Here is a 14,617-nt window from a genome sequence, read left to right on the forward strand (position 1 = left end):
TCAGGCTTCAGTGATGTGTCCTTCTCAGATGAGGAAATCATAGATTTCCCATGTGTTGTTCACGTCTGTCTTGATGAGTGTTCTTGCCCGTGCCAGTCTCAAGCCTCCTTGCTTGTTACATTCGTTCAGTAGAGCAGATTTGTATTCCAAATAGGCTCCTGGGAACAACCTCACCATCTGACAGAGCTCCTTCTCTTTTTCATTCAACTTCTCTGTGCCAGGGAGGCCAGTGAGGTTCAAGGGCGGTGCACTTCGTCTACCTGAATTCGAAGCCATTGGTACGGAAGGACTCAGGCCAGAATCAACGTCAGCCTGCCGGCGGAGCCACTGCTGGCAGGCGCTACGTTCCTGGATGTACTGGAGAACCTCTGGGAGCACAGGGCGTTTGAGACGTTCCTCTTCTGGAGTCTTTCTGAGGTGATCCTAGTTTCCAGCACTACAAAAATTGGTAATGCCTGCTGTCCTGTATTTCTGGAGCCTCTTGATTTCCCTTCGGAGTTCGAATTCCAATGCATGGCTTTCAATGAACTTGTCATGCTCCACCGACGCCACTATCCTTGCAAATCGCCTCATTGTTTCCGAAGGCTCTTGGACTAGCTTGGGATACCGCCGTTCCATTAACTGAAATTTTCTAAGGTTGATTGATCCATGGTCTCTTATAATTTTTTTTCTCCTTTGTCTCTCCTTTAACCTAGAATGATAGATATCTACAACAGCCATCTTCAGAGTGTGTAAAATGTCCGATTCATCTTCAACAAAATCAATGTCTCTCAAGTCCTCTTCTGAATAATTGTCAAATTCCTCATTGAAATCTGCCATGTGCCGAGAAAGCAAGGAGTCAAAGGTAGGTCGGGGAGGGTCATCTGTAGAGTGAAATGGAATGGCTGTGTCAGCAGTTTTTGCCTCCTCTGCTTGCTTCAGGTTCAGCAGGGTAGATGCAAACAGATGGTTACTGATGAAATGCTTCACTCCTCCTTGGTTTTGGTGCACATTTGATTGGCTACATCCTGTCAATTTCCAAAGCCGCAGTCCATCACAGCTTCTAAAAGGGCCATTTCTTCTTGAGCAGTCCAGCTGGGGTCAAGAACAGGAAAATCTGAGGTCCTTATTTCGTAAGTGTGAATACTTTGATGTTTCTTGTACTCAAATCCTCGAGTGAAACATGCTAAAGGAACTCAAACGGTCCATTTCCCAGTTGACAAAGACTGTTGCTTTGATCTTCCTCAATGTAGGGATCTTTCAAGGAGATTTCAGAACTGGCCAACACATACACCAAAGCTGACCACCACCCCCCTCACCGCGTCCCCCTCCTCCGCCTAAATAAAAATTTTAACTCATTCTTAGACCTGCACAAAACAGCTCAGGGTGGCACCCTTTCCTCCTCTTATCTAGATATTGCCTCCTGTTGTTTGGTTACTTCTGCTCTGGACTTCTGCATTTCTGCTTCATGATATCCTTAAACTGGTGAAATTGGTTCATTATTTTCTTTCAATTCATGTGCCAAAAAAAAATCTAAATGATACAAACGGGACCATAGGAAAAAAAAACTTTCTAAATTGAAACAGACACCAGAAAAAGTAGAAAATCTGAATAATATTGTAACTATCCTAGAGATGGAATCAACAGTCAACAATTATTTGACCAAAAAGAAGCATTAGGATCAGATTTCTTCATAAGAAAAGGCAATCAAGGAACAACTAATTCTAATATGATATAAATTGAAAATAAGATACAATTTCCAGCATGTTTTATGAAGTAAACATAATCTTGATACCAGAACTTAATAAGAATTTGTGTCAATTATAGCTCAATAAAGCTGTTAAAAAATAAAATTCTTGGGGCTTCCCTGGTGGCGCAGTGGTTGGGAGTCCACCTGCCGATGCAGGGGGCACGGGTTCGTGCCCTGGTCCGGGAGGATCCCGCATGCCACGGGGCGGCTGGGCACGTGGGCCATGGCCACTGGGCCTGCGCGTCCGGAGCTTGTGCTCCGCAGCAGGAGAGGCCACAACAGTGAGAGGCCCGCATACCACAAAAAATAATAATAATAATAAACAAATAAATAAATAAATAAAATTCTCAACAAGGATACTATGAAAAAGGAAGATTCTAAGCCAGTCTCACTCATAGAACATAGATTCATGAACACAAAAATCCTAAATAAGTCACTTACCACCTGAATGCAGTAATATGCAAAAAGGACAATTTTTTTGTGACTAATTTTAATTTATCTTAGCTATCAAAGGTAGTTTAATGCTAGAAACTCAATTAATGTAATTCACCACACTAACAGATTAAAGAAAAAATATAAGCTTAGATATAGAGCAGCATGCAATAAAATTCAAGATGCAGTTGCAATATAAAAATAGCAAATTAGGAATGAAGAATAATTCTTTTAAAGTGATAAAAACTACCCCATAGCAAACATCATACACAAATGTGAAAGGTTTTAACCTCTCCTTATAAAATCAGGAACTATTCCCAATTCTGTTCAATATTATGTGGGATACCCTATTCTATAGCATCAGACAAGTAGAAGAAATAAAAGGTGCAAGTAAGTATTGGAAAGAAAAAACAAAACTGTCATTATTCAAAGATGATGCAACTGTGTTCAAAAAATTCCAGACAAATCTACAGATAAATTGTTAGAATCCATGAGAGTTTATTATGACAGACACATACAAAGGAACTATACAAAAATCAATGGTACTCTATACATCAACAATACAAATCAGTAAATGAAATTTTATTGATATATATAATTATATAAAATATGAAGAGCTTATGAATAAATGTAATAAATTTTGTGCAGAACCACTACAGAGGAAATTAGAAAACTTTAGTGAGAGACATTTTTTTAACATCCTCAAATCAGAAAGGTATACCATGTTCATGGATTGGAAGACTGAATATGATAAGGATGCCAATTCTCTTCAAACTGATTTTTAGTCTCAATGCTATCAAACCCCCAGAAAGGTTTTTGTAAAAGTAAACCAAAAAAAAAAAAAAAAAGGCAATATAATTCTAAAATGCATACAAAAAGTGCAAAAGACAAGATAGCCAAGATACTCTTGAAGAATAATTTAATAAGACTTGATATAGGAAATATCAAGGTTTATTTTAAAGCTGTAATAATTATGATAAAGTGGTATTACAACAATGATAGATATGTAAATGAAACAGAATAGAGAGTCCAAAAACAGATGATTGCACATAATGAGAGTATGTTTTCAACTTGGCTGTAGTAAACAAATATCACTTTGGTTATATTAAGAAGGCTGCACATCATAATATTAATATACATTCCCTGAGTGGTTGATAGGAGGATACAGGTTAAAAAGGTAGGATAGAAGGAAGGAGAAGGCAAATAAAAACAAACAAATAAATAAATAAATATTGCTTTACCAAAGAACTCATCAAGTCTGATGTGATCCTATTACATTTATAAATATAAATGTCCATGAAATTTTACCAACAGAAAAAAAAAGTAGGAGAGTAATATATGTGTTTTGGTAATATTTCAGTCGAATATAGAACTCCTGATATATTTATGTATGAAAAAGGAAAAGGGTTTGAAGGAATACACACTGCTGTGAACATTGGTTACATGATGATGATGGGACAAGTATGAGTAGTTTTTCCTTTATATGTATTAGTTTCTAATTTTTTTGCTTGTCACAACTGTCGACGAAACTTCAGTTAACAGTCAAGTTAAGAAGAAAAGAGGGGGGCTTCCCTGGTGGCGCAGTGGTTGAGAGTCCGCCTGCCGATGCAGGGGACACTGGTTCGTGCCCCGGTCTGGGAGGATCCCACATGCCTCGGAGCGGCTGGGCCGGTGAGCCATGGCCGCTGAGCCTGTGCGTCCGGAGCCTGTGCTCCGCAACGGAAGAGGCCACAACAGTGAGAGGCCCAAGTACTGAAAAAAAAGAAGAAGAAAAGAGGGAATTTTATTTGAGCCAAATTGAGAATTATAATCCGGAATACAGACTCTCAGGAAGCTCTGAGAAACTGTTCCACCAGGTGGAAGTTGAAGGCACAGTCATATACATTTTCGAGACAAAGGATCATACATCAAAATGACATATTGATACTTTACACAAAGTTCACCAAGGATACATATTCCGGGTAAGGACATACAAAGAGAGCAGCAAGTCCATGACCACTACAGAGTTGGGAAAGAATGCTATTCTTTTAAGAAGTTGCACTGCTAGTGTCAAAAGAAAGGGGAAAAAATTATCTTTATGGTCAAACAGACACTCTTATCTTTGAGGAGGTTTGGTTAATGTGTAATGCAGATGAACACTGCTTATCAGGGAGGGAGGGAAGAGACCCAAACGAATGCAGAGAGAGAATTTTATGTTTAATTTTTTCTTGTCCTGCCTGAAAATATGAATTTTATTTCGTCACAGCAAAAGTGATCTGAACATATCAAATAAAGAAAATTAAAATCCATAAAGAATAAAGAACTTAAGCAACCATGTGAGTGGAGAAAGGCTAATTGAGAGTTGTATCTAAAGAAGTGATTATATACATGTAATCACTTTTTAAAAATATTTATTTAATTTATTTATGTATTTTGGCTGCACGGGGTCTTTGTTGCGACATGTGGGGTCTTATAGCTGCGGCTTGTGAGCTTCTTAGTTGAGGCATGTAGATTCTTAGTTGTGGCACGCATATGGGACCTATTTCCGAGACCAGGGATCGAACCCAGGTCCCTTGCATTGGGAGCACCGAGTCTTACCCACTGGACCACCAGGGAAGTCCCTATATACATGTAATCATTAATGCAAGTGTTAAGAAGAGATGCTTAAATTATGTGTCATAATGTAAAAATATAATAATGCGTTATTCTGATGCAGTCAAAAGAAATCATTCTAGGTAGTTCAAGCAGAAAAATAACTTCAGCTATTGTACGAGCACATTTCACTGTAAGAACCCAAATCACACGTGAAATCCTGGATGTGAAAGAGTCTGGGAAAAGATAGGCATTTGCTTTACAACCCCTGCAGGAAGGCATTCTGGGATCAGTTGAAATGCTTGTTGATGAAGACACTGCAGGTACCTGCCATACCCCTGCACACTCCCACACTTACACTTCCAAACATCAGCAAATATTCACCTCTCAGAAGGCAAAGCACCCACCTTGCGTGGGAGTTGAAGTGAACGGGTCTGAGAACAAGAAAGGTCGGACACAAGTGCTGGGAGATAAAAAAAAAAAAAAAAAAAAAAAAGAAAGATAAAAGAAAATGCATCGGGGGAAAAAATATGGAGTACTGAGAGAGGTTATTACCTTGAAATGTTGGAGTAATATCTCTTAGTGGCCATGGCTGATGGCGGAAGCCCTCCTATTTCAGATGAGTACTTAACAATCAAAGAAGTCCACACGCGTATTAAGAAAACTGTCCATTATTGTAGCAACAGAGGAGGGAGCCCTTGAGCTAAGAAACTAAGGAAACTATTCTAACCTCCAACCCATCCCACTCCAGTAAGATATTCCTTTCAATAACTGGTCCATGAAAATCTACTGATTTTAAAATAAGAAAGAAATTTAGAAATCATAGACCATACAAAAATACTCCTTTTTAAAAAACAGAAATGAGTAGCAAAGCTTAAAAGCATTTAAAACAGGATTTTTAAAATCCCCAGTACAATGTCACCACAAAGCTGAGAAAAACTGATATTCTAAAATAAATGTTTAAAATTAGTAAAGCAAATTAAAGGTATGAGGAACCATCATAAAGCAGAAATACAGAAACTCAAAGAAGAGATAGCAAAATAACAGGGAGATGTGAAATGGAGTCTGAAAGACAGTAGAGAAATTGAAGAAAAGGACAAAAACATTTCATAAATAAGGACTAAGTAAAGTAAGGAAGAAAATGGAAAACATAAGAAAAGCAAAGAACATGAAATAAAAATGAAGAAGTAGCTTAAAAATACAGAGAGAGTCTTAAATATTAAGAAGTCAATGGAGATTCACCAGACACATAAATCAAGTCCCACAAAGAAGAAAATCAAAACAACAAAATAGAAGAATTATTTAAAACTATAATTGAGGAAAATATCTCTGAAATAATAGATTTGAGTCTACATATTAAAAGCTCACATTGTGAATGCAAGTAAAATTTGCAAATTTAGAGAAGAGCTAACACCCATCCTTCTCAAACTCTTCCAAAAAATTGCAGAGGAAGGAACATTCCCAAACTCATTCTATGAGGCCACCATCACCCTGATACCAAAACCAGACAAAGTTACTACAAAAAAAGAAAATTACAGTTCAATATCACTGATGAATATAGATGCAAAAATCCTCAACAAAATACTAGCAAACAGAATCCAGCAGCACATTAAAAGGATCATACACCATGATCAAGGGGTATTTATCCCAGGGATGCAAGCATACTTCAATATATGTAAATCAATCAATGTGATACACCATATTAACAAATTGAAGAAGAAAAACCATATGATCATTTCAATAGATGCCGAAAAAGCTTTTGACAAATTTCAACACCCATTTATGATAAAAACTCTCCAGAAAGTGGGCATAGAGGGAACCTACCTCAAAATAATAAAGGCCATATATTACAAACCCACAGCAAACATCATTCTCAGTGGTGAAAAACTGAAAGCATTTCCTCTAAGATCAGGAACAAGACAAGGATGTCCACTCTTACCACCATTACTCAACATAATTTTGGAAGTCCTAGCCACAGCAATCAGAGAAGAAAAAGAAATAAAAGGAATACAAATTGAAAAAGAAGGAGGAAAACTGTCGCTGTTTGTAGATGACATGATACTATACATAAGAATCCTAAAAATGCCACCAGAAAACTACTAGAGCTAATCAATGAATGTGGTAAAGTTGCAGTATACAAAATTAATGCACAGAAATCTCTTGCATTCCTATACACTAATGATGAAAAGTCTGAAAGAGAAATTAAGGAATCACTCCCATTTACCATTGCAACAAAAAGAATGAAATACCTAGGAATAAACCTACCTAGGGAGACCAAAGACCTGTATGCAGAAAACTATAAGACACTGATGAAAGAAATTAAAGATGATCCAAACAGATGGAGAGATATACCATGTTCTTGGATTGGAAGAATCAATATTGTGAAAATGACTATACTACCAAAAGCAATCTACAGATTCAATGCAATCCCTATCAAATTACCAATGGCATTTTTTATAGAACTAGAACAAAAAAATCTTAAAATTTGTATGGAGACACAAAAGACCCCGAACAGCCAAATCAGTCTTGAGGGAAAAACATGGATCTGGAGGAATCAGACTCCCTGACTTCAGACTATACTATAAAGCTACAGTAATCAAGACAATATGGTGCTGGCACAAAAACAGAAAGATAGATCAATGGAACAGGATAGAAAGCCCAGAGATAAACCCACGCACCTATGGTCAACTAATCTATGACAAAGGAGGCAAGGATATACAATGGAGAAAAGAGAGTCTCTTCAATAAGTGGTGCTGGGACAACTGGACAGCTACGTGTAAAAGAATGAAATTAGAACACTCCTTAATACCATACAGAAAAATAAACTCAAATTGGATTAGAGACCTACATGTAAGACTGGACACTATAAAACTCTTAGAGGAAAACACAGGAAGAACACTCTCCGACATAAATCACAGCAAGATCTTTTTTGCTCCACCTCCTAGAGTAATGGAAATAAAAACAAAAATAAACAAATGGGACCTAATAAAACTTAAAAGCTTTTGCAAAGCAATGGAAACTACAAACAAGACGAAAAGGGAACCCTCAGAATGGGAGAAAATATTTGCAAATGAATCAATGGACAAAGGATTAATCTCCAAAATATATAAATAGTTCATGCAGTTCAATATTAAAAAAAAAAACCAACCCAATCCAAAAATGGGCAGAAGACCTAAATAGACATTTCTCCAAAGAAGACATACAGATGGCCAAGAAGCACATGAAAAGCTGCTCAACATCACTAATTATTAGAGAAAGGCAAGTCAAAACTACAGTGAGGTATCACCTCACACCAGTTAGAATGGGCATCATCAGAAAATCTACAAACAAGAAATGCTGGAGAGGGTGTGGAGAAAAGGGAACCCTCTTGCAGTGTTGGTGGGAATGTAAATTGATACAGCCACTATGGAGAACAGTATGGAGGTTCCTTAAAAAACTAAAAGTAGAATTACCATATGACCCAGCAATCCCACTACTGGGCATATACCCAGAGAAAACCATAATTCAAAAAGACACATGCACCCCAATGTTCACTGCAGCACTATTTACAATAGCAAGGTCATGGAAGCCCATTAACAGACGAATGGATAAAGAAGATGTGGCACATATACACAATCGAATATTACTCAGCCATAAAAAGGAACAAAACTGAGTCATATGTAGAGACGTGGATGAATCTAAAGACTGTCATACAGAGTGAAGTAAGTCAGAAAGTGAAAAACAAATATTGTATATTAATGCATATATGTGGAACCTAGAAAAATGTTACAGCTGAACCAGTGTGCAGGGCAGAAACTGAGACACAGATGTAGAGAACAAACGTATGGACACCAAGGGGGGAAAGCGACGGGGTGGGTGGTGGTGGTGGTGCTCATGGTGGGATGAATTGGGAGATTGGGATTGACATATATACACTAATATGTATAAAATGGATAACTAATAAGAACCTGCTCTAAAAAAAAATAGAATAAAATTCAAAAATTCAAAAAAAAACCTCTCAAATTTCTCTTGGTAATTAAGTAGGGATAATTCATATTATTAAATACTAGCAAAAACTAGATAAAAAATATGAGTAAAAAAAGTTACTATTGAGCATTATCAAAATACATAAAATACCTACGAATAAATGCATCTAGAAATGTACAGAAATTTTCTGAAAAAAACCTACAAAATTTTACTAAATGACATTTAAAAAGATATGAATACATTGATTTTGAAATTTTCCATAATGAGGAAAAAAAAGATTCTAAAAAGATATGCTCTTCCCCAAACAGGAAGCCTCTACAAGGTCAAGATGTCCTTCTTGGCCAACATCATTTATACCTTAAATATAATCAAAATCAAAACCCAGTGGGTTTTCCAACCTCTAATAAAGTAATTGATTCAGGTGATGATTATCCATGGCTTCTAAAATCATTTGGTAAAAGTTTGACTGGGACTGGATATTTACAGGGGGGCCAAGTCTTCACCTCACAGTTTATCTTCAGTTTGTAAGTAGGAAAGCACCACTTTACAAAGAGAGTATGAGGGGATTTCACCTAAAAAGCATTCATCTATCTTCACTGCACTAACAGTCTTCCTCCTGAGATGTTGCAATACAAACACACGGCATGGCTGTGATGTGTTCTTGTCAAAATACCGAACTTGAACCTCAACAAAACTCATCTACAGGAAATACGAAGGATAGAGGAGTAAGTTGAAAGATATCACAGGGAAGTAACATGGGATACTCTAAAGAAAAATTCCTCTGTTTCGTTCAACAAATAAATAACATGAAGCAGGAAGAGGAGGACGGGAAGGAAGAGAAGTACGAGTTGAAGAAATGTTTGAGATTAAAAGAAAAGAGACATACAACCAACTCGATGTGTGTGACTTGTTTGGATTCCATTCAAACAAACAAAGTGTACCAAGTCCTTTCTGAGATGGTGAGAAAAATAGACTATTAGATGATGTTAAGGAAATACTGTTAATTGTGTTAGGTATGACAACGGTATTGTGATTACATGAGAACATGTCCTTATTTCTTTGAGATGCAAACTGAAGTATTGAAGGATAAAAATGAGAGATGCAGTGGATTTACTTTAAAATACTTCAGCCAGAAAAGGGGTGGGCTATACGAGAAGGAAGTGTTGTCAAATGTTAATTGCTGAGACTTATAAGTTCCAGAGGTGTAATGTACAGCATGATGACTTTAGCTGTCAATACTGTATTGTCCACTTGACGGTTGCTAAGACTAGAGCTTTTTTTGTTGTTCTTGCTGGAGTTTGCTCACTCTTTTCCCTCTCAGTTCTACTGAGATCACTGACACACAGCACTCTCTGTAAGTTTAAGGTGTACAGTGTAATGATTTGACTTACATATATCATGAAATGATTGCCACAATAAGTTTAGTTAACATTCATCACCCCAGATACAAAAGAAAAAAACAATGTTCTCGCCATAACAACTACCACAGAATGGTAATTGTGTGAGTTAAAGAATGTGTTCACTGTTGGTGGGAATGTAAATTGGTGCAGCCACTATGGAAAGCAGTAAGGAGGGTCCTTAAAAAACTGAAACAAGAGTTACCATATGATCCAGCAATCCCAGTCCTGGGCATATATCTGGACAAAATTCTAATTCAAAAAGATACATGCACCTCTATGTTCACAGCAGCACTATTCACATAGCCAAGATATGGAAACAACCTAAATGTCTATTGACAAAAGAATGGATAAAGAAGATGTGAGAGATATATATATATAATGGAATATTACTCAGCCATAAGAAAGAGTGAAATAATGCCATTTGCAGCGACATAGATGGGCCTAGAGATTATCATACTAAGTGAAGTAAGTCAGAAAGAGAAAGACAAATACCATAAGCTATCACTTCTATGTGGAATATAAAATGACCCAAATGAACCTATCTACAAAACAGAAACAGACTCACAGACATAGAGAACAGACTTGTGGTTGCTGGGGGGGAAAGCAGTGGAGGGATGGACTGGGAGTTTGGGATTAGCAGATGCAAAATATTATATATAAAATGGATAAACAACAAGGTCCTACTATATAGCACAGGAAACTATATTCAATATCCTGTGATAAACCATAATGGAAAAGAATATGAAAAAGAATGTAGATATATGTATAACTGAATCACTTTTCTGTACAGCAGAAACTAACACAACATTGTAAATCAACTGTTAAATCAATAAAATAAATTTTTTAAAAAAGAATGTGTTAACTAACCTTATTATGGTGATATGTAATATATATGTGTACCAAATCATCACATTGTGCACCTTAAACTTACACAATGTTATATGTCAATTAATATATCAACAAAGCTGGGAGAAATGTTGATTATTGAATCTGGCTGATACGTATACACGGCCTCAGAAAAGTATTTGCTGTTTTTTTTGTGCGTGTGTGAAAATTTTTATGATAGAATGTTTAACAAAAAACAATGAATTTAGTTTTGAAATTTAAAAAAATGATTGTTAGGTCCACATAAAAGAATGAAACACTTGTGACATAGACAATTAGATTAATGAAGATTAATGAAGGGTAATGGGCACCACCAGTCACTAAAATGTATTGTGAAGCTACAATTACCAAAGCAATGATGGCACAAGAATAAACAGTCAATGAAGAAGAACAGAAACCCCAAACACAGACCCTGTTACATATAAAACTTGAGTTTTTATAAAGTTCTGATTTCCAATCAATGACAAAAGTATGAATCATTCACTAAATGATACTAGGACAATCTACAGGTATACCTTTCTTACAGCAATCCTACATCCACATAAAAACTGCATTTTTGATGAAAGATTAAAAGGTATTTTGCAAAATGTGCAAGGTATTCATGCCTGATAGAGTAGCTGTAGTGACAGATTTACAAATTTCCTTTGCTTTTTTTTTTAACATCTTTATTAGAGTATAATTGCTTTACAATGGTGTGTTAGTTTCTGCTTTATAACAAAGTGAATCAGTTATACATATGTTCCCATATCTCTTCCTTCTTGCGTCTCCCTCCCTCCCACCCTCCCTATCCCACCCCCTCCAGGCAGTCACAAACCACCTAGCTCATCTCCCTGTGCTATGTGGCTGCTTCCCACTAGCTATCTATTTTACATTTGGTAGTGTCTATATGTCCATGCCACTCTCTCACTTTGTCACAGCTCACCCTTCCCCCTCCCCATATCCTCAAGTCCATGCTTTAGTAGGTCTGTGTCTTTATTCCCATCTTACCCCTAGGTACTTCATGACCTTTTTTTTCTTCTTCTTCTTAGATTCCATATATATGTGTTAGCATACAGTATTTGTTTTTCTCTTTCTGACTTACTTCACTCTATATGACAGACTCTAGGTCTATCCACCTCATTACAAATAGCTCAATTTCGTTTCTTTTTATGGCTGAGTAATATTCCATTGTATATATGTACCACATCTTCTTTATCCATTCATCTGTTGATGGACACTTAGGTTAGTTCCATGTCCTGGCTATTGTAAATAGAGCTGCAATGAACATTTTGGTACATGACTCTTTTTGAATTATGGTTTTCTCAGGGTATATGCCCAGTAGTGGGATTGCTGGGTCGTACGGTATTTCTATTTGTAGTTTTTTAAGGAACCTCCATACTGTTCTCCATAGTGGCTGTATCAATTTACATTTCTACCGGTTGTTTTATATTGAGGTATAATTGACATATAACATTATATTACTTTTAGATGTACCACATAATGATTTGCTATTTGTATAGATTGTGAAATTGACCACCAGGATAAAACTTAACATCTGTTGCCATACATAGTTACAAAATTTTTTCTTGTGATGAGAACTTTCAAAATCTACTGTCTTAGCAACTTTCAAATATCTAATACGGTATTATTAACTATAGTCACCATGCTGTACATTACATCCCCAGGACTTACATATTTTATAACTGGAAGTTTGTACTTGTACATTTCCACTTTGACAAATTTACCCTAAGAAAATAGAGATGTGACTCAAAATGTATGTATAGAGATTGTTTCACAGCTTTATGTATGAAAGCTAAAAAATGGAAACTTACGTGTTTCACAATAAGGAACTAATTATATATGTTTTGGCATATCAATCTTACAAAATACCATATAACCATTAGAAATGATGATATTGGAGGACACTTCATGACACCGGAAAATGTCTACAAAATCATCTTAATCGGAAAAACATTTCTTCAATGTACATGTAGTTTGTAATCAGGAAGAAAAATTAGCCTCATAAAATTCTCCTTCTAAATAAAGTTGCCAAGGGGATGCTAGAATTCCAAAAGTCACATCAGATCATAGACGACAGGGCTCCTCTTTTCCTGAGAGCTTAGAAGATAGCATGAGGGATTCAAGTTAAACCCAAGAAAGAACTTCCTGAATGTGGGAGCTGTCCTGGACTGGAACATGCTCTTCCTTTCTCAGGGTCACATGAGGTACTGCCTCACTTCCAAGGACCTGGATGGGGTTCATGGAGAGGTGATGACAGATGTCCCAGCCTAGTTAGAAATTAACTTTGTGTCCTTGAGCCAGTCCCCTCCCATTGACAGCCTACAGTTTCCTTATCTTTCCAATGGGAGGGTGGGGAGGATGGTCTTGATCTCATCCGGTCCTGGTAAGTTACTAAGGTTCAGTGGGGTTTCTACTTGGGGCCCCTTAGGACCCTGAGCCCTAGTTGTCTCTCTTCCACCAAACGCAGGAGCGAGATGATGCGAAATGTACGGTGGGGGCCTTGGCTGAGACGATTTTTTGCTCAGGATCCCTTAGGGCCAGAGAAGGGGTCCCAGAGGCCACCTCCAACTGCTGTGACCAGCGACCGCAGCCAAACCTAAACCCTTGCTCCATCCAGCCCCGACAGCTCCGTCAGCCCCAGGCGGAGGGCAGTTCTACCAGATGCCACTGAAGGTGACCTTACCGAAGGTGGGGAGGTCTCACTCTCCCATCCACGGGAGCCCAAGAGGGGAGGCCGGGGCTGGCCTCAGTCACCGTGCCAGCCTGGGCCAGCCTTCTCCAGCAGAGAGCTCTGACCCTAACTCGAATGCTTGCTAAGCACGCAGAACTCTGCAAACCCCTCCTGGCCATTCAGAGCTGACTTTCATCCTCTGCCTAGGCCATTGCTGGGGCTTCAAAGTCTTAGAGAACCAGGAAAGGGAGCATCTGACTCAACAATCCTCGCCCTTTATACAGATGAGAAAAACTGAGGTCCGAAGAGGAACAAGGCTTCTCCAAATCACAGCCCAAGTCGGTGATACAGGCAGGACTGGATCCTAGCCCCAGGCGCCCAGGGCCTGTCCCACCCACCATCAGTTCTTGCACAAGCACCCTTGCACAGAGGCTCTTGAGCAGGGGGTGAGGCCAGGATGAGGCAGACACATGCCACTCCAGCCAGCCCCTCTCCTTCCTCCCCTGACTCAGTTGCTCTAGCCTCCCTGAGGCTGCAGATGTTAATTTAGGGGCCTCTGGGTTCCACCTCATTAGGTGTTGGCAACAGAAACATGAGGGCCCACAGCCTCCTTCTCCTGGTGGCCCTCCTGGCTTTGGGGAGCCAGCTGCCTGCTACCTTGGGCAGGAGGAAGGGAGGTGAGTATGGGTAGGTTCCTCTGCTCCAGGCATAGAGGTGGTTTCTACCTCGTAGGGGAGAAAAAGGGTTTGGGGGAAAGCAAGCAGTGCAGTGTGTGTGTGTGTGTGTGTGTGTGTGTGTGTGTGTGTGTGTGTGTGTGTGGAGTGCGCCTGTTTCTTAGTGCTTCCAGCAGCTTGCCTTTTGTCTGTTTAGCTTTGTGTCTGTAAGCCTGCCTGCGTGAGTGGCTGTAAATGTCCTCCTGCCAGTTTCCTTGTGCTTGTCTGTGCCTGTCTACACATTTGAGTG

General features: G+C 38.4%; 1 pseudogene; it reads right to left on the bottom strand.

Moving 5' to 3' along the window:
• LOC132505278 (transcriptional adapter 2-alpha-like) lies at window positions 1–1,157 on the bottom strand (annotated as a pseudogene).
• Window positions 1,158–14,617: the final 13,460 nt, after the last annotated feature.

Source organism: Lagenorhynchus albirostris, chromosome 15 (assembly GCF_949774975.1).
Source record: "Lagenorhynchus albirostris chromosome 15, mLagAlb1.1, whole genome shotgun sequence".
In the NCBI taxonomy this organism is placed as follows: domain Eukaryota; kingdom Metazoa; phylum Chordata; class Mammalia; order Artiodactyla; family Delphinidae; genus Lagenorhynchus; species Lagenorhynchus albirostris.